We start from the raw sequence: 24,849 nt of genomic DNA, 5'->3' as shown, positions 1-24,849 counted from the left end.
ATCTGCTTTAAGCATTTGCTATGCCCCAGAGACAAGAACAAATGGCCTTAAGATAAAGATGCAACTTCCCCCACACTGGCATTTCCTTAAGGACGAGCATCACTCCCTAGGCTAGGAATTGGTTGCTGCGCCCACACTGTGACCACCCAGCTCGAGAAAACAGATCTGCTACCCTGCTGTGTCCACCAGACGGCAGACCTACTACCTGCTGTGTCCATCAATCCCTGTGCCAACAGGGCAATCTCGCGACATTTGTAAAACAACTACATGTGATACATGCTCTTTGAGGGTATATAACCTCTCTGTACACCCTCACTTCTTTGGTGCCCTTCCTTTCTTGGGGAAGGAAGACCCCCTGGCTGAGCTAGTCCTCAGATCTGGCTCATAATAAACTCACCCCAATTCTGATTTATAGATTGGTTATGGATTATTTTCGCTGACACTTTTTTCTTTTCTTTTTCTTTTTTTCAAACACACAGCTACGTTGAAACAATTTTACAGTGAACACCCACCACCTGACATCCTCTTACTGTTGTGTGTTGTATACACGTACACATGTACAGATGCAGATACAAATCTATCTATCCCTCTAGGCTTTTACCAACCTGTCTTGCCCTGGGAGTTTTGCTTTTCGTTTTTTTCTTTTGAGGAAGAGTAGCCCTGAGCTAACATCTGCTGCCAATCCCCCTCTTTTTGCTGAGGAAGACTGGCCCCTGAGCTAACATCCGTGCCCATCTTCCTCCACTTTATATGTGGGACGCCTACCACAGCATGCATGGCTTGCCAAGCAGTGCCATGTCCACACCCGGATCCGAACCAGCGAACCTCGGGCCGCTGAAGTGGAACATGCGCACTTACCCACTGCGCCACTGGGCCGGCCCCACCCCTGGGAGGTGTTCTTTTTTTTTTTTCAAGACATGAGATCAACAACCTTTTCTCTCTGGCTCTCTCTTTTTTAAGTTTCTTTTTTGAGCGGTTCTGTTCGTAAATACTGATATTTCGTGACTTACATTCTCTTTTATAGGTCTTCCAACGAAAAGAGGGGAGACTTTGCTTTGCTTTTTAAACAGAATAAAACTCATTCCATCTTGGAATTACCACGAGGGTCCATTGGCGGACCCTTGTAATAACTTGTCTACACCACCCAGCCAAAGACCACCAGGAACACACCCGTAGTGAACCGAGTTGGGTTTATTTCTTGTAGCAGAACGAGAGAGGACACACGCCGCGGGGAACCGTGGGGCATCTCAGTAAGAGGGTGTCGGGAATGGCTTATTATATGGGGGTTTGGGGAGAGTTTAAGTAAGCGAGCCCTTCCTCTGGATGGGATGTGAAGGGTAGCAGGATTTGCCCGCCCCCTCCGCCCCCGCTCCCCCCCCCCAAAACATGCCATAAGGATTGGCATAAGGATTACTTTGAGCTGAAGCAGACAGGAGAAAAGCTCTCTGCCCTCCCCCTATTTGCCTAAAAGCAGGACACAAATTTGTACAGAAGTTAATCACCGACAACTCTAGACCCTTATCAGCCCAGAGACTGGCACCAGAGGGCTCTGCACAACAAACGTTGGTGACTAGCCCTTATCTTCCATCATTCCCCACATATTTACCTTTCCACGGTTTGCCACCCCAGAAACTCAAAGTCCTTTCCCTTTGTCTTGTCACTTGTCTGGAAACTTACTGGGTTTTTTTGCTTCTTTGTTTCTTTTGTTTTAAGAGGCTGTGTTAACCCAAATGAGCAGCTTGATGAGGCAAAGATAAGTTTTAAAGAAAAGAGAAGCTTTATTAAACGTTTGCAAACCAGGGAAGTATGCCTCAACTCGCAAGTTGATAGGTGAGCACCCCCCGCCTCCCACCCCCCCGGTCTCGGGGTGGCCAGGTTGGAAAGGCAAAAATGTGCAGAGTATGCAACGTTAGGGCTGAGTCCCGCTCTGATCGGCCACCCTTTCCAGCTACAGTTTGTCTTGTGCCCGGGGCTTTCTAAGTGTTCTAACTGCAGGGAAAAACGACCGCATCGTTCTCCGGCCGTCCTGGTGACAGTGGAGGTTAAAATGTAATCTTTTATTTCTGCCCATAGTTCAGCCTTGAGGGGGTCACGTTGACTCTGGCCTCGTTCTTATCTCTTTCTTTTGTCATTTCCCCCTCTTAATCATAGGTTTGCCAGGGCGACACCTTTGATCAATTTGGGGAGTATTCAGGTCCCTTGATGCCCAGGTGCCCCCTCGGCTGTTTGGGCCCCATCCAGTCCCGTGTAGGAGGCATCAGAGTGCAGCATGGGCTGAACGTAGGTGGTGGCTTGAGTCAGCATCATGTGGCTTGCCAGTGGCAGGGTGGCGTCCAGACACCGCTGTGCAATCCTTAGTCAGGTGAGGGAGGCTGTCAGCAAGTTGCTCTCTTAGCAGCAGTCCTCCTGTTGTTCTGCAAAACAAGCCCAGAAACTTTGGTTACTTTGTTTCCCACGTCAGCCTTGTGGGTAACAGGCATGGTTTCACCCTAATCCAGGGAAAATTTTAACTCTGTCATTCTCGGTTTCAATCCCCACTGTCTTATGATCACTCCTCAATCTTGCGGAATGGGGGCGAAGACCGTGCCAGCTACTTCCTGCTGTGCAAGGGCAAAGATCAGGGTCAGAGAAATGAAATCCTTTCACCTTTACTTTAAAATATTTTGGGTTGCTAGGTGGGGAGAGCGGGGAATGCTCTGCATGACTAACATTTTAGTGCCCTGATCAAGGGCTTTGGAACAACACTTAAGTTCATATTTTATAATTACATAGACGACCACACATCTTAGACGGCCCAAATTTAATTTTTTTTTCGAGGAAGATTAGCGCTGAGCTAACTGCTGCCAATCCTCCTCTTTTTGCTGAGGAAGACTGGCCCTGAGCTAACATCCGTGCCCGTCTTCCTCTCCTTTATATGTGGGACGCCTACCACAGCATGGCTTGCCAAGCGGTGCCATGTCTGCACCCGGGATCCGAACCGGCGAACCCCGGGCCACTGAAGCGGAACGTGCGAACTTAACCGCTGTGCCACCGGGCCAGCCCACAGCCCAAATTTTAGTATCCCCTCCATAATGGATCTCAATCCTTGGGGAATCCAAGAGAAGAGGCCTGTAAACCAATCAAGGTTGGGCCTGGAAACTCAAGTGAAATCTGACGAACAAAAGAAAAACAAGGTTAATGGTTGGAGCCAATTACAAGTTAATTTCTCAGCCCAGGGGATGGCCAGTCAAAAAGATTTCCAGATGTCAGGGTCGAAACAGCCTTTGCATTTTGCAATGTCTCTGATGATGTCATTGGGTGTTCAGATAAAGCTTTTAAGTGGCCTATACAGCAACACACATGAAGAGTCTCTAAACATGGGCCATCGTGGTGATCTCTCTTAAGTTTACACCAAGCCGTCCAGTTTCAGTTTTCAGGGCCTCGGGAAAAAAGGGTGGCTTCAGTTTTTAATGACTTCAAGTGAAAAGGATGGAAAAAACGGAAAACGTTAGTTTGATGTGTATCAGATATTGGAGGAAACTAGAAGGATTCAGGATCCAGTCCGGTTTACAGGCAGGAAACAAAAAGCTCAAAGACAATTAACAGAGCTAGAATCTATTATCCACAAATGTGTGTTATAGTTTTTACCGGAACATAATTTTTCTCTCTAAAATCACCCTCTTTTTTTTTTTTTTTTTTTACCAAAGATAGTGACATTAAGACTCATTGGTTTGCAAAATAAGTCTAGTTTTAATAAACTTGGCCCAATTATTCACACAAGTACAGCAAGAATAGCAATGGATCATATGGGCTCTTTTTTTTTTTTTTTTGAGGAAGATCAGCCCTGAGCTAACATCTGCTGCCAATCCTCCTCTTTGTTGCTGAGGAAGACTGGCCCTGAGCTAACATCCGTGCCCGTCTTCCTCCACTTTATATGTGGGACGCCTACCACAGCATGGCTTGCCAAGCGGTGCCATGTCTGCACCCGGGATCCGAACCGGCGAACCCCGGGCCACTGAAGCGGAACGTGCGAACTTAACCGCTGTGCCACCGGGCCGGCCCTAATACGGGCTCTTTTAAATCTGCTTTGCTGGAACCTTTCATAAGGAATCTCAGATTGAACTTTAAAAGCCTCTCGAGGCCAGGAAAGCCAAGTCAAGGACTTGTCATTAGACCTCACCTGCAATGCCTACACGTTTGGGTGAAGCCCTCTCTTTTCGAGGTCCCCCAAATAGCCTGAGGTTCCTGCACCTGCCAGGGAAGTGACCTTCTTTACTCACCTGGTAAGGTTGCTGGGAACCCTATAAGCAAGGTACCAGGCCAATATTTCCAAGTGGCTTTATTTGTTCCATAAAGTCAATCCTTGTTCCTTAAAGCTGTTTGGTCATATCCGAGTCTATGCATGTTTTGGGGGTTTCTTGTTTGTTTGTTTAACATGACATTCCAGTCAAAGCCTTGGTAATATAACCAGTGTTTCCAGCCGTGTGCTGCTATCAGGATAACAGATTCTATTCGAACTTATGCAAACAATCATATTGCCATGAAAAATAAGAACACTCACTTATCAAGAGTTTCCAAATTCTGGAGGGATCAGGTAGGGAGAAAAAGATCAACGCTTCAATTCTGCTTACAAATTGCTATAAGTCATATTTAGCTTAAGAGAAAAGATTTCTTTAAATCTGGAAAAGCAAAACATTAGAACGTCTTCCTCAATTCACATAGCCCCATGCAATTTAAGATTTCTTCTGCCTGAATCCAGTTTTTCCATTAACTTTCTTAACTTTGCCTGATGATTGAGGATGATAGGAGCCAAGAAGTTTAAAAGTCCAAGAAGTTTAAAGGATTTTCATTAAAGTTTGCACGGTTTGCTCAGTGACGCAGGTGCCTTGATCACTGGAGACTGTGGAAGGCATGCCCCAAGTTGGAAATACAATTATCTTTTATTTTTTATTTTTTGCTGAGGAAGATTAGCCCTGAGCTAACACCTGTGCTGCCTCGGTCTTGGGGTGGCCAGGTTTTAAAGGTAAAAGGTGCAGAGTACGCAAGGTTAAGGCTGAGTCCAGTTCTGATTGGTCACCCTTTTCAGCTACAGTTTATCTTGTGTCCGGGGCTTTCTAAATGTTCTAACTGCAGGGAAATACTACCAAGTTGTTCTCCGGCCATCTGGTGACAGTGAAGGTTAAAATGTAGGTTTTTATTTCTGCCCATAGTTCAGCCTTGAGGCGGTCATGGTAATCATCACGTCGACTCTGGCCTCGTTCTTTTCTCTTTCTTTTATCAGCTATATAAGCCCAAGTTCTAGCCACCCCTTTGAGTTACTCATCCCTGAGTTGCTCCCACGTATATATGAGATACACATGCTAATAAACTTCTGTTTATTTTTCTCTCATTGATCTGTCTTTTGTTACAAAGCCCTAACCGTGGAGAACATAGAAGGGTAGAAGGGAAAAGACTTTTTTCCTCCCCTACAGATGTTCTCAGGAAGTTGGGGGTAATTCTGTGACTGGGTAGCTGAACAAATCTTACCCAGAAGGAGGGAAGAATAGGGCCATAGCCAAAGCTGTAACTGGTAAAGTAGCAGCAGTTACCCATATTAGAGCATCGAGGATGGGGGGGGGGGTGTTTGGTCAATTTTCTCGTTTGGACACTATATTCTTCTTCTTTGTCTGAGTTCGGACGTGACTACGGAGTGGTCTTATTTCTGTCTTGATCCATCACGGTCACATAGCGGCCTTGTCTGACGGTGACGTTCTGTGAGATCGTTTACATTCACCGGGAGACCACCACGGCCTAGCTGTGGGTGGCAGGCCAGCTCCCGGGGCTGCTTTTGTCTCTCGCAAAATCTAAGATGCATCACAGGATCTTAGCGATCTTAGTTTCCCTCTCTCTCGAAAAAACTTACTGTTTCATCATCCTAGGAATATTTTTTTTCTGCAGCTATTCACCAACCCCCAACTATAACGGAAAAGTCTACAAGACTAACGAAATGGAGGAATGAAGGAGTCCCTTACAGGATTGATGCAACAGTGGAGCGAGTCGTCCCTATGGCGTGATCCTTCAGTTTTCTTCTTGTGTCGCTAAGAAAAGGTATCGATCAAATCCTCTTTCAGGAAGGTAAACAAGCAGATGGGAGACAGCTCTTTGTAGTCTGATTTTTGCTTTCTCTGAACACAGCCGAGAATTCGGAAATCTGCCCCACCCCCGGCCATAATGGCAAAGGAAAGAAAACTGACAGAGGAGCGTGTTTCTAGCAGATGAATTATTAGACTATTAGACGAATCAGAAGATGAAAGCAAAGGACTGGACTCTAATGAGGGTGGTGACAGGGATTATATATAAGTGAAATCTCAGGCTGCACGTCTTCAAATGGCAATATCCTAGATGAATTTTCCCAAAGTCCAGAATTTGCAATTCGACAGAATTATGAGCGACCAAGGGTTTAAAAAAATTCCTCGACTATTGTGTTTTGACCATGTAAGTGCAAGAAGAACCAGAAGTAGGGATAAGCTAGAACCTATCAGTGATGCATTTGCAATCGGGAAGCAGTATTTCACGGGGCTGGGCCTGACGGTCCATGAGCAGTTCATGGCATTTGGAGGATGTCGCCGGATTCACGTATTTAGACCTTCAAAACCTGGAAAATATGAGGGGAAGATGTGGGTTTGCTATGTTTAAATTCTTACGTCAATTTTCAACAAAGTCGTTTCCCACTATCCGTTATTTTTACTTCTATAAGTCATTCACAAAAAGACGCAAATATAAAAATAGGCCCTTCTTGGGGCTGGCCCGGTGGCCGAGTGGTTAAATTCTCGCGCTCCGCTGCAGGCGGCCCAGTGTTTCGTTTGTTCGAATCCTGGGCGCGGACATGGCACTGCTCATCACACCACGCTGAGGCAGCGTCCCACATGCCACAACTAGAAGGACCCACAACAAAGAATATACAACTATGTACCAGGGGGCTTTGGGGAGAAAAAGGAAAAAGATAAAAATCTTAAAAAAAAAAAAAAAGAGAGAGAGAAAGGAAAAAAGGCCCGTCTTGCATAAGGGCCCGTGGGATCCCGGATAGCAAATGTTGATGTCCTTGTCAGTACCCCCCGCTCCCCGCGCATACCGAGAGTTAAGGTGAGCCGGCTCCACCCGGTTGTATGCTTTGGGGCCAGCGACGTTCAGTGGCACAGGTGCAGCCCAGGGTAGTTAGAGAGGTGGAGGTTGGCCACGTGAGTATGACAGAGCAGGGACGTGGCAAGGGAGCTGAGGGTACGTGCAAGGAAATTCATCTGGGTCAACGGGGATGCAGGGACATTGGGGGTGGGGGGTGGGGGAGAAGGGACAGTGAAAGGTGGCAGGTACCAAAGGGTAGCAGAGGGAGGTCGAAGAGGGTGACTGGAGAGTGCGATGCTGGAAGTGGACGGGGTTATAGCCGTTGGTAATGACAAGATCGCGGGTCGGGCCAGGAGAATGAGTGGCTTGGGTAGAGGCGAGGGCAAGGAACTGAGAGGCCAGGGCTTCGGCAGGATCATCTGCGCGCCTTTGAGAACACCGAGAATGACGACAGGAGTGTGTTGGGCAGAGACAGGGAGCCAGGAGCTAAAATCTCCAGGGGAGTGACCGGCGGCTGGACAGACGACAGGAACAAGGAGAGGCAGTGGAGGGTATATTCTGGTGGTGTGCGACTCAACGCTTGTCTGGGGGGCAGTGAGGGAAGAGGAGGGTGGTCTCTAAGGGACGTGAAGCAAGGCCCAGTGGAATGAGGGGTGGAGAGAGCAAACAGCCACCGGGTGAGCAGGCTCCAGGAACGCATGTCCTCAGGGGAAGGTTAGAGCAAGCAGCGAAGGGAGACTGAGAATTGGGGGTGGTGGGGGTGGGGGTGGGGGGTGGGTGGCGGGGTGGACGACAGCGAGAAGCACAAGGTTTCAGGAACGGGAGCGGGGTTGGAGAAGAGGTCCGAAAGGACGCAGAGAGCCTAATGGGGTAAGAGACTGGAAACGGGGAAGAGCTGGGAGGCGCAGGCTTCTTGTGACAGACGGGCATAGGGGGTCCTCTCGGAGAGCAGGACTGCAGCGGCCGACCACGAAAGGTGTACGCACCTCCTGACAGGCGGGCTTGAACGGCGAGGGGCGTGGAGCCTCCGAGCCAGCTGCAGCCTTGGCCCTGCCAGTCACTCAAGTGTGTTCCCCGGAGACACCGCCTCCCCCCGTCGGAGGATACCGATGTCCGGATTTGGGGTTGCGGCGATTACAGGAGCTCACGCAATTTCAGTCTCTCGGCCGCCAACGACACCCAGTACGAATGGGTACCGGAGACACTCGCCCGTTACTTGGTTAAAGAACGCGAGAGCCAAGAGCAGCCAAACCGCAGCCTGGGAAAAGCGAGCGCCGGCGGAGGCAGCGTGATCTACTCACCGGCCCCGGACGCGGCGTCGCAAAGAAACGCGAAATCTCGCGGGAACGACGAGGAAAAACAGAGAAGCGCGGAAGGACGCAGGCCGTTTACACAAGTAGCAGAAAGCAAAGGGAAAAAAAGCTACACGTGCAAGCGAAATAAAAGCCAGCCTGGAAAAAGAAGTGAGAACCGGGAGGCTGCAGTCTATACTTAGTACACGAACAATAGGGAGAGAAGGTGCACCGTTCCTGGAGGTACTGCAATACCAGGTCGATGCGCGGAGTGGACGGAGCAAGCTCCTATTCCATCTCCCTGCTCCAAAAATCCATTTAATACTTTGTCCTCGGATAGAGGACGTATCAGATATTAAACTGATAAGAACAGATACTACACTTGATCTTAGCCAAAAGGCCGAGAAGCGATGCCTGTCGCCCGTCCCCTCCCCGCCGCCGCCCGCCTAGCACGCACCTTCAGCTCACGGCGAGTCGCCGCCCACTCAGTCCGGGTCTCCCTTCCTTTGCTCCTTTGACAGCACCGTGGGAATCGCTAGGCAGTCGGCTCTTGTGCAGATTTTTCATTCTCTACAGTTTTAACGGGAAATTCTGGATCCCTGGTTGCTCCGTCGTTCTCGCGCTGAACAGCCGCTTCTAATCTGCATGCCCCGCCTTTTGCCCGCCGAGGAGACGCGGCTACCGCGGGCCGACTCCACCCTCCGGACCGCCTGTGCGCGCGGGGAGCCCAAGCCCGGCTGGCGCGTCCCCGGGGCGCAAAGACCGGAGAGGAGGGGCGGCTGCGGGGAAGGAAGACCGGGAAGCAAGAGCTGGCACGGCGAGCTTGGTTTAGTCCGCTGCCCACCTCCCCACCTCTCCACCTCCCCGCACGTACTGCACCCCCAACAACCGTTCAGTGAATGAGATCTTGCCTCCGACTCGCTCAGCCAGTGCCCGGGCACGGCGCGATGGTGACGGCTCTTCAGCCACCCCCACCCCCACCCCCACCCCCACTCCTCCCTACTCAGGACCTCTCTGCTCGCGTCCCTGTTCTTTGAGCCGTCTTCTGCTCGACTCCCCGGGTGGTTTCTTCTCCTTCCTTCCTTCCTTCCCTCTTTCCTTTTTTGAGGAAGATTGGCCCTGAGCTAACATCTGTTGCCAATCTTCCTCTTTTTGCTTGAGGAAGATTGTCGCTGAGCTAACATCTATGCAGTCTTTCTCTATTTTATGTGGGACGCCACCACAGCATGGCTTGGCGAGCAGTGCTAGGTCCACGCCCGGGATCCGAACCTGTGAACCCCGGGCCGCCAAAGCCGAGCACGCGAACTTGACCACTACGCCGCGGGGCGGGCCCCTCCCCGGGTGGTTTCGTCCTGAGAAGGGGACGTCCTGGATTACGTTCCTTGGAATGGGTGGGGGCCAGCGGGAGGGTTCGCTCTTACAGGTGGAAATGGTCCCTGGGCGCAGTTTTGGTCGGCAGTTCCCTAATCAGGGGTAAGATTGAGCGTCCTCTCCCGTGCTGGAGGGACGCGTTTACTTTCCTTCTGTGGACTCCCTGTTGCGGGGCTTTGCCGGCTCGTCCGTCGGTCGGTCGGTCGGGCTCCATCAGAAGGGCTTGGAGCCACAATTTACGCATTAAGAGGGCCGGCCCTTCGTAGGTCATGTAAGAAGCGGTGAATATTTTCTCCCATCGGACATCTGGCTGTTGGCTTTACTTAAGGTGATGATTCCATTTGCTTAAGGTTCCATCGAAAGTTGTGTGGTTTTTTTTTATATCATCATATTTGTCAACTTTTAAAAAGTCGCTTTCAGATTTTGAGTCACAGTTAGAGAGGACTTCACCCATGAGGTTATAAAATGATGTCCTAAGTCTTCCTCTGGCTCGTTTTCTTCCTCTTCCTGAACTTCGAAGTCTTCGAGCCGGTCGGTATTTACTCCGGAGTACAGTGTAAATGAGTGAATTTCCCCTGCACCCATTTGACTTGCCACCTTTCGTCCTAAACTGTGTCGCACACACATTTCTGTAAGACTCCTTTAAAAAGTAGCAGAACACACTGACCTAACCACCTCTGATTCGGGGAGTCCACCCGCGGACTGACCCATCCCCTCCAGGCAGATGACGGCTGCGCACCCATCAGACAGAGCCCGACACTGAGAGGTGACTGTGCTCCGATCCCTGCCCCCTGGGCGTTCGCGGTCAAGTGGGGGGCGCGGGTAGGGTTAACAATTCTCTCGGGAGAAGGGATGCGTGCCGGTTCCGGAAGGGACAGGCACCACGGAGTGGACGGACCCTCCCACCAAACAGGAGGCCGAGTGATAAAGCTCCTGTCTCTACCCTGGGGAAACGGATTTGCTCAGGAAGACACAGCTACGAGTGTCGGAGCTGGGGTCCGGGGTCTGACCCCACCAGACTCTGGGCCTCCTGCCATCACCGCCGGTTTCAACCTAACGAACGGTCATCGATCACCTGTGACTTGACCCTTGACCCGCCAGGGCCTGCGCTTGGTCCTGGAAGTAGAGATGGGCCAGACGCCGTTCCTGACTCCGAGGACCGGCCGGCCCAGGACCGGGACTACGACGCTTGCCCCAATGGCCAGAACTCGAGGTTCGATGAGGAGGCGGGGACCGTGACAGATGAACACGTGGTTGTGGCTCCCACGCTGGTCGTGACCCCCTTGAGGCCCGAGGCCTCTCCCGTTTGGCTCTGTGTCTCTCCCTACAGGCGGGAGCATGCGACACACCCCCAATAAATGAGAAGGTGGGACGGATCAGGAAGCCAGCTGGATCTGGAAGGCCTTCCTGACATCCGAGAGGGCTCATAGGACAAGTCAGAATTACCAAGGGGGGGGGGGCGGGGGGGTGCATGTTGACATGAGGAGGGAAGCTGGGCACTGGAGCCTGAGGCAAGAGCGTGGGCAAATGAGGGGACCGGTGCGCACCCCGCCGGCCTGCCCAGCCACCTCGAGGTTATGATCTGGGCCTCTCGGAACTGCCTCAGGGAAAGCTTGCTTCTCGTGGGCTCTTTCCTACCGTAATCGACCCCCACCCCCAGGTCGGTCCCCTCGCAGACTCATTCACATCCCAGACTAGGCCAGCTGGTTCAGCCTCTCACGGGAGCCCACACCCCCGCCTCGCCCCACCCTGGCTCTGGCTGGGGCCCTCCTTAGATGAGACCGAGGCCGTTCAGTTGGGGAACCATCGTCTGCAGATGCCAAGAGGCTGCTGGCTGGCCATCAGACTCTGATCCCACGGACGTTTGTTGACTGTCTGCTGTGGAAGGCGGGGTCACGAAGGTCCCCTTTCATCTGTACGGTGCCCGTGGAAGGCGGCTTTCCACGCCCATTTCATGGAGCAGAAAGCAGCGAGCACTAGTCTGACTTCGTTTTGATGTTTGAGGGCCGCCAGCTTTCGAGCCCCGCCACTCCCTCTGCCCCTCCCGCCCTGCGCCCGGCCGGGCAAGCTGATGTGAAAGCCTTACCCCGGGTCCTCCGTCCGCTCCCCACCATAAAAACACCAGCCCGGTCTCCTTTCCTTGGGTTCCAAATCTGCCTGGGAGCCACCCGGCTCTCCCCGGAAAGCCTCATCGTGTGAGTTATAAACCTTTTCATACCCTCTTGGTTCGTGTGTGGTGTCATCCGTCTCAACATCCAAAACAAATTCGGTGGTGGGGGGCGGGAGGAGGTGCATCCGGTCCCGCAGAGGGCAGCTCAACACAGAAGCTACGGGACTGGCTCTCAACGTATTCCCACACGGGTCCCAAGGCCTCCCCGTGTGGACTGAACTAGAGAGTCTGGGGGAAGGTGAATTAAAGGAGCTTATTCGGTAACCAAAGCGAGGAGGTCGAAGCCTAGGAAACGGTCCACCAGAGGACTCTGAGGTCTCCAGGTCTGAGCGCAGTTCACACGCCTGTTAACAAAGCAGGGTAGGTGCAGGAAAGGGCCTACACATCTGATAGTCATCTTGCAAGGACAACGAGAACTTTCTGGTGATACGTGACACGGGGCCTGTAAGGTCAGTGCTATCTATGCGTGGGCAGGGGGCAAGGACCAGGGTCCTCACTCTTTCCCTCAGTCTCTGGGAACCGCAGCCGGGCAACGTGAGAGGGAGGTACCCGCCATCTCTTCCGCTGCTGATGCATCCCGCTGGCGTCTTCAGTCACGGGGGGAGGGGTTGCAAGGTCGTCTAGACACAGGCTTGCCAGGCCTGCACGGCTGCCTCACAGGACAGCTTGGCTTTCCGGCCTACTGACTTTAAGCCTCTGCAGCTCGCTGGCTAGATTCGCCCGTCAGACCAGGGAGAGGGGTCCCCGTTTCCTTCACACCTGCTAGGGCCGGGTGGTCCTCTGCCTGTGACAGAACCAGGGAATTCACTATGGCCTCGTTCCCACACCGCTTGCCAAGCGCCTCCGGTGTGTTAAACGCGAAGCCGGCCTGGGACTGTCGGAAACCCACTCGTGACTGGCTTTGCAGGAGCGCGCCGAACGCTTTCACCGTCGTGGAAAATCCGTTGTTTCGCAGGAAGCTGACCGGCAGAGTCTTCACCGGAGGCTCCAAGGAGTGCTTCCCGGAGGCACACCGTGCGCCGGAAACCCTCGGGCCCCCACCCCAGAGATCCCAATCCCGTTGCCGTATGGTGCTGCTGGGACGGCGTCTGATTTCATCGAGCCCCCAGGAGAGCCCGCCGTGCAGCCAAAGGGCATCAACACCGCCACACAGCTCCCCGGCCGAATTTCCCTCCCTCTCAGGGAAGGCCTTTGGAGGCGTGACCCCATCGGCCTGTCGTCTCTTCTGGGCGGTAGGGGTCCGGCAGAGAGATTCTAGGGCTACAGGAAGGAACGGGATTTAAGTCACCTAAATGGGAGGCGGCGCCCACCTATTCACAACGCATCCGCCTGATGTATTTCTACCAGAAACTGTTCGTCCCCACCCTGTCGGCCTGGGCCAACCTCAGGGGCCGGAGGGCGAGGTCAAGCAGGCGGATGAAGACAACACTCGAGAGAAGAGGCGGCGAATACACGGGAGAGGTGGCAGGCGGCTGAGAGAGTTTCAGGAGGCCGGGGTGGGGGAGGCGCCGACGAGAGCTGAGGGGGAGCCCCGCACCTCCCTGTGGTGGCCGACACACCCCGGGACAGAGTGTGACGGGATTGATCCTGGCGGCTGCACAGGGGGCGGCAGACACATGACGGCGACCACGGGCGGTCCCCCGTGGAAGGGACGCCTCAGACGCGCCCCTCGGGGACTCTGGAGCCCGACCACTCGGCTCCAGGCCCGGCCCCTGCGGTGCGACTGCCGGCAAAGGCGACTCACCGCTCGACCCGCGGCGCGTGACCTCCGCTCCCGGGGCCTCGCTCCGCCGGGTCGCGGCACCGCGCGGCAGGTGCCCGGAGTCCCGCGAGGGAGAGCCCGGGGGGCTAGACGTCACTAACAAGAGAGCTGGACAGAAGTTCGCTGGTTCTCTCGCATGATTCGAAACACACAGAGAAATTTTTTTTTTTAAGTGCTTTTTCTCCCCAAAGCCCCCCCGGTACATAGTTGTATATTTTCGTTGCGGGTCCTCCTAGCTGGGGCGTGTGGGACGCCGCCTCAGCGTGGCCTGATGAGCAGCGCCATGTCCGCGCCCACGACCTGGACCGGCGACACCCTGGGTGGCCGAAGCAGAGCGCGCGATCTTACCCACTTGGCCACGGGGCGGCCCCGAAACAAAGGAATTTAACCTTAGACGGACGTCTACCGCCGGGGCCGTGTTGCCGAGGTTTCCGTCCACACCCTAAGCAACAGATTAAGACTCAAGACACCATCTTCTACATGAGAGAGCCGGAAACCCCCAAGCGCACACAGGAAGCAGAAAGCAACCGAACCAGCAAAAAGACTACGCTTGGTAACCAGTCGCAAAAACCAGAGAAACAGTTGTAACCGCCCCAGAGCCCAACCAGCCTGTCGTTGCCAACACTGCTTTCTGCCCCCGAGGGGGTGCACCGTTCCTGGAGGTACTGCAATACCAGGTCGATGCGCGGAGTGGACGGAGCAAGCTCCTATTCCATCTCCCTGCTCCAAAAATCCATTTAATATTTTGTCCTCGGATACAGGACGTATCAGATATTAAACTGATAAGAACAGATACTACACTTGATCTTAGCCAAAAGGCCGAGAAGCGATGCCCGTAGCCTGTCCCCTCGCCGTCGCCGTCGCACTGTCATCCATATTCAAGTCACGGCGAGCCGCATCGCCCTCGGGCCACACCCTCGGCTCGCCCGCCGGCGCTTCCCTCCGGCCGCGGCGCCGCCGCCTTGTCCTCGGCACTCCCGGTCCACGTTCCCACCCGGTTCCGAGCCCTCCGGTCCTCCCCGGGAGGCCCCGGCGCTCTTTGCATGCCCCGCCCGGGGAGGCGTGGCCGCCAGGGTCGCGCTCCGCCCGGGCCCCGTCGGCCCGGCACCACCCCGGCTTCCGCGGAAGCCCGCGCGGGCGCTGGAGGCCGCCGCGCCTGCCGCCCGCCGCCCCGCTCCCGGACGGAGGCGGGGCCATTGGGGTCGGGCGGCGGGAGGGCGTCCGCGGAAGGGAGCTGTGGGACGACGGCGGTCCGCGCGCTCCCGAAGACAAGCCGCGGCGTCGTCGCGGTGCGTCCGGTACAGGAGCGTCCTCCCGGCGCCGCCAGCCGGGGCCCCGACCTGGGGCGGGAGCGAACTCGGGCGGGAGCGAGGGCGCCGGTCTCCGCCCCGGCCCCGCGCCCAGCCTCCGCGACCCAGAGCCCCCGCTCCGCCAGGCGGGCGCCCGTTTCTTCCCTCGGTTCTCCGCGAAGCCTGCGGTGAGCTGCAGGGCCTGGGAGGCTCCACGGGCGGCCCCAACCTCCCTGACTCCTCCGTTCCGTCGGCCCTGCGGGGCACGAACCCTCACCCCACCGGGGCCTCGCGCCCGGCGCTGCGCTGCACTCCCTCGTACGTCTTAACCTGCTTGCATCCTCGAGACCCTAGAGCGGGCTGAAGCTATTATCAGCTCCTTTCGCAGACGGGATAACCGAGACCAGAGAGGTTGAGAAACGTGTCCGCTGCCACACAGCGAGCAGGCAGCCGAGTCAGGATTTGAGCCCAGGCGGCTGACCTGCGGGCCTCACCCTGTCCCAAGACCACCGCCCGCGTCTGGAGCCCAGGTCCCGCTAAACCGACGGAGTCTACGAGAGGGAAGCCCTAAGCGCAGGAGGGGAGGAGGGTTGCTGGTCGGACACGCGCGGGTCGGCCGGCGCGAGGCCTGGAACGCGGTGGTTTTGCTAGGGGCAGGGGACATCCCCGGTCACGTCCCTGCCCGACCGTGCCCGGGCTCTCGGCTCTGTGACTCCTGGGCTTTCCCCCTCTCGCGTGGGGAGCGGACGATCGCCCTCTCCCCGGTTCTCAGCGCCGCGCCAGGGGCCGCGGGACCCCCAGGACGTTGCTCCCCTTCTGGACAGGTCAGCTCCGAGGCCCCTGCGGAAATGCCCGGCGTGGGTCGGCCCTGGCCCTCCCTGCGGCCGCAGACGTCTCTGCCGCTCACTTCTGGCCGGCACCAGGCCCTCAGGAAACCTCCCGTGGGGCCCGTGGGAGCCACCGCGCCACACCCCCACCCCCACCCCAGGTGCCCCTCGCGCCCCAAAACCCAAAGCGAGGGCTTTGAGTTTCCCAGTCGCTCGCACCAGCCCCTGGTGGTCTTTTGTTTTTGTTATTTTTTTCTTGCCCGTGGAGGAAATTTGTTGACTCGAATTGGGTACAAGGAGATTATGTCAGAGGTCAATCAAAATATGGGTTTTTTAACAACTTGAGGTATAACTGACATATAAGATTACATTAGTGTCGGGTGTACGCCGTAACCATTCGGTAGCTGTACGCAGTGCGAAATGATACCGCCGTAAGCCTAATTACCATCTGTCACCATACAAAGTTACAGATTTTTTTTCTTGCGATGAGAACGTACTTCATCTTTCATTCTTTTTTCAGGAAGATCAGCCCTGAGCTAACATCTACCGCCGACCCTCCTCTTTTTGCTGAGGAAGACTGGCCCTGAGCTAACATCCGTGACCATATTCCTCCACTTTATATGCGCGCCGGGGGCCACAGCGTGGCTTAACAAGCGGTGGGTCCGCACGGGGATCCGAAGCGGCCAATCCCGGGCCGCCAAGCGGAGTGCGCGAGCTCAACCGCCCGGATGAGAACTTTTAAGATTTACTCTCTTAGCAACCTTCTAACATGCAATACGGTGAGATGGACTCTAGCCACCGGGCCGTCCATCGCATCCCCAGGACTTCTCCGTTTTATAGGCGGAGCTTTGGGCCCCTTGACCCGCTCCTGACACGTTACCCTGGGGCTTTGTCCTTAGCCCGGCCACCCCCCGGGCAGATCCCACCCGGACTCCTTCCTCCACCGCTCTGTCTCCTGCACTTCCACCTCCACCGGCGCCCGCTCAGCCCCTGACTGTTTGCCGAATGGACGAGCGAATGGATCGGGATTGAACGAGACAGTCCATCAATCTCGCCCACCCGGTGCCTGGCACGTGGTTAAGGACGGCGGCTCCTCGGGCCTCCCGGATCCAAGACCCCCTCTGCTCGGGCCCGCGTTCTTCGGTGGTCACTTTGTCAACGTTGTCCCAGGTATTTGGACCCTCAGACAATCGCGTTCCTGGCGGAGAAGCGGCTCCCGTCGACGTTGCTCACCTCACCGTCTAGTGCGCGCAGGGGCCTCCTGGGAGCCTGGTTCCCTCCAGCCGGGACCCGTTCGCCGGCAGGCCCCCAGCCTGCTCAGAGCCGCGTGCACAGACAGCCGGGCCCGCCCAGCTGCGGTTGGCACCGGGCCTCGTCCAGGCGCCATGGGCTTCGCTAAGGCGCTGCACCCTCATGGTCCCTGGTACCGGCGCCCCAAAGGACTGGGGAGCCACGGCTCAGAGACGGGGACTCCAGGAGCACCCAGAGAGTTCTCAAGCTGTTCCTGTTTCTGCAGCCTGGCTAACCGAACCCACGGTGCTATCAGACTCTTGGGTTTGGGCCAAACTCACAGGTCATAAGTAATCTCTCAGGGGCCGGCCTGGTGGCCCAGTGGTTAAGTTCGCACATTCCGCCTCTGCAGCCCCGGTTCGCTGGTCCGGATCCCCGGTGTGGACTTCGGCACTGCTTGTTGGGCCGTGCGGTGGCAGGCGTCCCACGTATAAAAGTGGAGGAAGATGGGCACAGGTGTTAGCTCGGGGCCAGTCTTCCTCAGCAAGAAGAGGAGGATTGGTGGCAGGTGTTAGCTCAGGGCTGATCGTCCTCAAAAATAAAGAAAGAAAAATAGGTTCTCTCTCAGTGCCATTTTAATATGCACGTCTCCCTCTACAGAACCACGTTCATTACTAGTCCCGTGAGCTGTGTGAGCTTTGCCCGTGTCTTACTGAGCGGTTGGGTTTTGGTAGAAGGTTGACTTTTGGAGTCGGAGTCACAGAGGAAGGAAGGGTTGGGTCGTCTGGGAAGAAGCCGTCGAGCCGGAGCGAGGGGTGTGAACGGCTGACTGGGGCTGGGGAGCTCACTGCTTTGAAAGACGGAGAAGGGCGGAGGCAGGTTTCTGCAGGGGGAGAGCCTCGGCACCCATGCGGCCCGACCAAGGCTGGGCCGCTCAAAGGGAGGCTCTGAAACGCCCCCGGCCCCTAGAGGAGCCCCGCGGCCCCGGGGTGAAATGGCTGGGCCCTCGCACCCCCACCGTGCTCGGGATTGAGGTCCCCCGGAAGGGGTGTCCAGCCGCGTGTGGCCTCCATGGCCACTATCGTGGCCCCACTGTTCACGTGCCCATCGTGCCAGGCCTGGGGTGGCCAACCACAAAGGCTGGCAGGGTCACTCTGCCTGTCGGTGGCTTGTCCAGGGCCTCTTTATTTATTTATATATATTTTTGGAGGAAGATTAGCCCTGAGCTAACTACTGCCAATCCTCCTCTTTTTGCTGAGGAAGACTGGCCCTGAGCTAACACCCGTGCCCATCTTCCTCTCCTTTATATGTGGGACGCCTACCACAGCATGGTTTTTGCCAAGCGGTGCCACGTCCGCACCTGGGCTCCGGGCCGGCAAACTCTGGGCCCCCGAGAAGCCTAACGTGCGCACTTAACGGCTGCGCCCCCGGGCCGGCCCGTCCAGGGCCTCTTATTCAGGCCCCTCCTCCTGCTCAGGCTGGATCCTGGTCTACCACGTCCACCTTCTGATGGCCCTGCTGCGGCCTCGGCCGCTGCTGCTGGCCCCGCCCCGCCCCGGACGTCACGACCTGGAGGCCTGATGGACAGTCCCGGACCCGCGGTCCACATCCGTCTCTCCCAAGGCCCAGTAGCGTGCAGGGAGCTGCTCTTCAGAAGGGAGAGAAGTCTCCGCTGTAGGTGGCCTGGCCTGGCCTGGCCTGGCTCTGGGAACCCGAAGGCCCACGCTGTGATCCTCCACTGTGGCTGGATGGCCATAAACTCCACACAGCATTTCTTCCTGGCTGACCTGCCCCCTGTCCCCAACATGACAGGGTCCACCGGGTGGTGCGGCCCAAGCAGGGGGGCCGCCGCCCACGCACTGGGAGGGCTTCACAGCCCCTCTGCGCTCCGGGCCGGCGTCCAAGCTGAAGGTCCTTTGCGTCACCGGTGTGTGTACTTGCAGGGGTGGAACGTGATGCTTCCAGAACCGGAAGAGGCTCCCGGGGCCCTGGGCTTCCTTCCCAGTGGTCGGGGGACAAAGAGGCAGCAACTTCCCTCTGCTTTGGAGGGGACGCCCCGCCCGCCCCGGACAACAGGAGCCCCTAAACACTCTGCTGCCCCGTTTCACCGGAGGCTTCACCTCCCTCCCTGACTGGGGGGCCCGGGAGCCCGAGAGTCTCATGGCCGCCCCTGGCGTGCCGGGCCCCCAGCTTCCCGCCCCATCCGTGGCGCCCGTACCGAGCAATGGGCTCGCTCTGCTCGCCGCCCTCTGAGCCAATTAATCACAACGAGTTAGAGATGGAGAAAGGAAGTTTAATGGGATTAGCCGGCCAATCGGAAGACGGGTGAGTCATGTCTCAAAAACCCCTCTTCCAGAATTACAGAATCTTGAGGCAGTTACACAGGGGAAATGAGCAGTAAGGAGGGGGTTCAGAAATGGCCGTGACGGGATGCAGGCACGACACTGTTCCATTTTCCTGTCAGCTGTGATGGATACTGTGTAGGTGTGACCTGTGGTCAGCCTGTTCCTGGAGAGAAACTCACAGAACAAAGTTTTAATTTATCGAGCTATGCGGGAGTCCATAGTAAGCGGAGCCCATCCACCGGGAGAGCACGGGGCCGTTTTGAGAGTACGTGCAGAGCAGCGACTAGTCACCCAGCGGAGGGGCGGGGGCCACTCAGCGTAACGAAATGGCCTCACTTTTGGTCACGTACAGGATGCCACGGAGGGAGCGGATCGATACTCCTACGGATCGTCTGCGGGATGCGCGGGCGCCACAGACTGGAGAGGACAGACAGGGGCGCGGAGAGGTAAGGTCAGCCCGGGGGAAGATGCCAGCGTATACCCGTGTTTCTTTTCCCCTGTCACCTCTCGATCTTTGCCCGTTTCCTGCTGGGTGTTCAGCTGTTTCTCGTCAGTTTCTAGGATCTCCTCATATCATTGGTGATTATGCTTTTCTGTGATCTATTGGCGATTTTTTCCTCAGTTTTTCATTTGTCTTTTGCTTCGCGTATGATGTTTTGTGTTCTGCAGAGAATTTAGGTTTTCTGTAACTCAAGTACATCAATCTTTCCTAAAAGTTGGGCTTCTGGATTTTGAGTCACAGTTAGATGGCCTTCCCCAACGCCAAACTTATCCGACGATCTATCATCCGTCTATTTTTTGCCCCTTTTCGATGGGGCGTTCAGCTGCTTCTCATCAACTTCTAGGCTCTCTTTCTATCATTGGGCAGGATACACAGAAACCGACGCCTTGCCTCCCTTGAGGGGATCTTTTGCCGACAAACGAGCGTGGGCAACTCGTGAGAAGAAATGGTTTTCAGGGATTCCAGATTAGGAAATGATTGTGGATCCAGGATGACTGACTGTTCTGTTTTCTTTCTCTCGGAGACTAGAAACTTTCTCAGAGCAGGGGTCTGTCTTTGTCACGCCTATGGCCCCGTTCCCCGGTCTTAGCACACAGTCGTCACTCAACAAATATTCCTGGAATGGATGAACCCTAATTTACGCTCTTCATCCGGGAACCTGAGCTCGCGGCGGATGCCTTGGTAGTAGAGGTGTATGTCCCACTCTCTTCTCGAGTGGAAAGCTTCCACCCGGACCCTCTGTGCCTTTCCACTCTCCACCCCTAGGTAATCCCTGGATCAGACAGATCAAAATACAGTTATCATCGGGGGCCGGCCCCATGGCCGAGCGGTTGAGTTCGCTCGCTCCGCTTCGGCGGCCCAGGGTTTTGAGGGTTCGAATCCTCGGCACGGACGTGGCACCGCTCGTCATGCCACGCTGAGACGGCGTCTCACATGGCACAACCAGAGGCACTCACAACTAGAATATACAACTATGTACTGGGGCTTTGGGGAGAAAAGGAAGGAGAAACAAAAAAAGAGAAGATTGGCAGCAGTTGTTAGCTCAAGTGCCAATCTTTAGAAAAAACAATACAGGGGCCGGCCCTGTGGCGCAGCGGTGGAGTGCGCACGTTCCGCTCCCGGCCTGGGGTTTGGCGGTTGGGATCCCAGGTGCAGACACGGCACCGCTCAGCAAGCCATGCTGTGGCAGGCGTCCCAGGTATAAAGGAGAGGAAGATGGGCACAGATGTTAGCTCAGGGCCAGCCTTCCTCAGCAAAAAGAGGAAGATAGGCAGCAGATGTTAGCTCAGGGTTAATCTTCCTCAAAAGCAAAGAAACAAACAAAACCATGCAATCATTATCAACTGTATGTATGCATCATGTTTTTAAGCTTTCTATATTTCAGGATGCTTTGGCATCTTGAGGGCCTGCCAGCCTGGAGGAGACTGCCCCTCCGGGGCTCGCTGATCCCCAGGGACGGTAACCCACTTGCCTGCGAGCCCGCCTCTCATGTGCAAACGCACCAGTCCAGAGCCCGTGCCCGCACCCCCTCCTTTATTTACTCTCACACTTCTGGCCCATCTTGCCCCTGCCCGCTGTCCCCCCAGAGCCAGGTACCCGACAGAGAGACCACCCCTAGAGCCCAGAGCCCACCCGGCTACATCCCAGCCATCCAGTCGGAAGCTGGCTCAGACTTGCCTCCCCTGCCTCGGCCTGTCCTCCCCGGCCCTCCTCAATACAGGCCATGCTTTCTCCTCTCCTGCCTCCCGGGCGCTTCCCCATGTGGCTCTGTGTGGGGTGGCACGGGCACGCCCCCCTGTCTTGGGAACTATAAGTAATGACACTTCCTTCAACGGTGCTGACCTCTCCTTGTTGTCACTCAGTCACCTGTATAAACGAAATCCCGGGCACAGTCAACACGCAAGGAAGTGAGAAGCCCATAATTTTTGCCTCGGTTCCAGGTTGGATCTTTGTGGCTCTCAGCGGGAGCTGCTCGGTAACGATCGTCTTTTGGGGGTGGGACATTGAGATCAGGAAACATTGGGACAGGAGCAACGTTAGAGAAATCAAGAGAAGCCAGGAATTAACATCTTGAAGGAATTAATTGGAGTGCTGTGGAGGCCAGCGAGTGCAACAAGGAGGGACACGGGGAGTAGAGACGGAAGACGTGAGACTGAAGCTCCTGTTTCTGTTCCTTTTTTTTTTTTTAAGGAAGATTAGCCCTGATCTAATATCTGCTGCCAAGCCTCCTCTTTCTGCCGAGGAAGACTGGCCCTGAGCTAACATTCGTGCCCATTTTCCTCTGCTTTATAGGTGGGACGCCTGCCACAGCATGGCTCGACAAGCAGTGCCATGTCCGCGCCCAGGATCCGAACCGGCGAACCCCGGGCCGGGGCCGCCGAAGCGGAACGTGCGCACTTAACCCCTGCGCCACCGGGCGGGCCCCACTGTTCCGTTCTGAGGCTGGTGTGAGAACGGTCTTGGAAGCAGCAAGAGGGAGCAAGGACACCCGTCCCTTTCTAGTTCCTACTGAATGATGGATGTGGGAGAGACATCCCCTGGAAGGGCAGTCGGGAAATGGCGGCGGAAGAGGAAGAATTCCACTCCCCGCCCTCTTCTTTTCCCTACGGTTCTCGTGGCTGGTCAAATTTTTTAAAAGGCAGGTTACCAGGAGGAAATCAAAGGTTAATTAACATGTATACTTGGGAGAAACCCAGGCAACCTGAGCAGCTCGCCAGAATGGGCGAAGCTGCCACCTTAGTACGCATCTTGAGCTAAAGACAAAGGAGGAGGATGGGGGTAGTGGTTTGGGATTTCAGAGGGGAGGAAGACAATTTCCTTGGAGATGGCAATGCAAACGTTTGTCAACCAAGTTTTTGCTGGGCCCCAAATGGGCTGCTTGTTGCCTTTCTACCACACCTATTTTTCATTATACTATAGCTATCTTATGGTTCTAGCTCCTTCCTGGAACAGGCCTTGACAAATAGAGATGGTAAGCAATAGGATATAGTGGAGTATACGAGGAAGCCATTTGGTGTAAACTTAATTCGGCCTGACTTTGGTTTTTCCAAAAGGGCCTGACGTGGCCATTGAGCATGCATTGTAGATCTGCTTTAAACACGGCAAGAACGAAGGCCCTTAAGATAAAGGTGCAACTTCCGCCCACACTGGCATTTCCTTAAGGATAAGCATCTCTCCCTAGGCTAGGAACTGACTGTTGCGCTCACCTTTGAGCACCCAGCTCACCAGTGACCACCCAGCTAGAGACTACAGACCTGCCACCCTGCTGTGTCCACCGAGACAGCAGACCTACCGGCTGTGTCCATCAATCGCTGTGCCCACAGAGCAGCCTCACGACTATTGTAAAAGGGACATTTCAATCACACGTGAAACATCCTCTTTGGGGGTATACAACGACTCTGTACACCCCACTTCTTCGGCGCCCTTTCTTCCTTCGGGAAGGCTCTGGGCCACGGTCCTCACATTTTAGCTCAGAATATACTCACCCACATTGTCATTTACAGATTGGTTACGGATTATGTTCATCAACAGCCTTCTCCGTTAAATTCTTTTAAGCAGCTTGGGGGGAAGGTCAAATGTTCTTCCTGAGTCTTCCGAGCCTTTGTCCGTCTTCAGCTCGGATACCAGAGCGCCACGTCCTGGGGCAGCCTGTCTTGAACCCCGTCAAAACCCTGCCCGCAGCATTTTAACGAGTACAGGAAGAGCATGGAGACAGAAGAGAGAAGAAATTCTTGCAGAAAATGCAGGATTTCAGCATTCGGGGAGAGGTGAAGGAAAAGGGCAGAGAAGACCAAGGTCTAAGGCAGGAGGAAGTGACATCCCTTAGGTTTTGCGCTGAGCCGACAAAGCACTGCACTGAGCCTCGCTCAGTATGGCGCTGTTCGTGAAGACCGCCGAACAGCAGCACAAAACAAAGTGCACAATTAAGCTGCGGGACTACCCACACACACACACAGAGCTCGAGCCTCGGTAAGTCTCTAAAAACAAATTTCTTCCGTCGTTCCATACGCACAACAAGAAAGCAAAAACACAGCCGTGGCGTACGCTTACGTCTCTCGCAGAATAGAAAAACGGAAACGCTCACAATCTTTCTTTATAAACCCTGTTATTCCCCCGTGGGGGTGCACCGTTCCTGGAGGTACTGCAATACCAGGTCGATGCGCGGAGTGGACGGAGCAAGCTCCTATTCCATCTCCCTGCTCCAAAAATCCATTTAATATATTGTCCTCGGATAGAGGACGTATCAGATATTAAACTGATAAGAACAGATACTACACTTGATCTTAGCCAAAAGGCCGAGAAGCGATACTCCCCGCCCAGGCCTCCCCGCCGCCGGCCTCCTACCACGCACTTTCAACTCACGGTGAGTCGCCGGACGCTCAGCCCACGTCTCACTTCCTTTGCTTCTGCGACAATCCTCTGAGAATTCACCACACAGTCGGCTCTGGTGCAGATTTTCAATCCTCCGGATTTTTAAAGAGAACTTACCTACCTGTTGTTGCCCCGTCGTTCTGGGACGGAAACGCCATTCTGAATCTGCATGCCCCGCCCTTTCCCGCCCGAGGAGGCGTGGCTACGGCGGGTCCGCCGTACCTCCCGGGCCGCCTCCGCGCGCCCTCAGCGGGAGCTGGGCTTCTCTTTCGTGCCAACGGAGAGAAAAGTCAGCACCGCGGCCGCGAAGGCCGGGCGGCAAGAGGGCCTGAGGAAGGCAGCTGGCGGCGGACAGTTTCCCGAAGGCACACGGGGTCGCGAGACGGCTTCACCGGAAACGCCCGGACTGTATCGTGTTACATCGGGTGTCCGCGGGCGGAAAGACGAGCTTGGGAGGCGGCGGAGGAGGGGCTCACCGATTCAGGGAGCCGAAGGTCTTGGGGGCGTCCCCCCGAGCGGCGGGGCCAGCCTGCGCGCCGGGCGGAGGGCGCAGGGCGCAGGGCGCAGGGCGGAGGGCGGAGGACGGAGGGCGGAGGGCGGAGGGCGCAGG

The 24,849-nt window shown here is 55.5% G+C and overlaps 1 long non-coding RNA gene and 3 other non-coding genes across 14 annotated transcripts; all 4 read right to left on the bottom strand.

The window, feature by feature from the left end:
• Window positions 1-1,754: 1,754 nt before the first annotated feature.
• LOC123276481 (uncharacterized) lies at window positions 1,755-24,817 on the bottom strand. Of its 11 annotated transcripts, none has more exons than XR_011493875.1 (5): window positions 24,220-24,817; window positions 23,354-23,539; window positions 8,830-9,151; window positions 4,260-6,613; window positions 1,755-2,414 (listed from the first exon to the last, which is right to left on the bottom strand). It is a non-coding gene; the product is annotated as an uncharacterized lncRNA (long non-coding RNA). The 11 variants fall into 11 exon arrangements; XR_011493872.1 differs by having other exon boundaries at window positions 24,357-24,817; XR_011493874.1 differs by having other exon boundaries at window positions 24,361-24,817.
• LOC139040105 (U2 spliceosomal RNA) lies at window positions 8,594-8,784 on the bottom strand. The gene has a single exon (XR_011493997.1). It is a non-coding gene; the product is annotated as a U2 spliceosomal RNA (small nuclear RNA).
• Window positions 14,316-14,506, bottom strand: LOC123276522 (U2 spliceosomal RNA). Its single transcript, XR_006513027.2, has one exon. It is a non-coding gene; the product is annotated as a U2 spliceosomal RNA (small nuclear RNA).
• Window positions 23,985-24,175, bottom strand: LOC123276523 (U2 spliceosomal RNA). The gene has a single exon (XR_006513028.1). It is a non-coding gene; the product is annotated as a U2 spliceosomal RNA (small nuclear RNA).
• Window positions 24,818-24,849: the final 32 nt, after the last annotated feature.

Source organism: Equus asinus, chromosome 13, assembly GCF_041296235.1.
Source record: "Equus asinus isolate D_3611 breed Donkey chromosome 13, EquAss-T2T_v2, whole genome shotgun sequence".
NCBI classification, from domain to species: Eukaryota; Metazoa; Chordata; class Mammalia; order Perissodactyla; family Equidae; genus Equus; species Equus asinus.
This window is presented reverse-complemented; position numbering and strand designations above follow the sequence as displayed.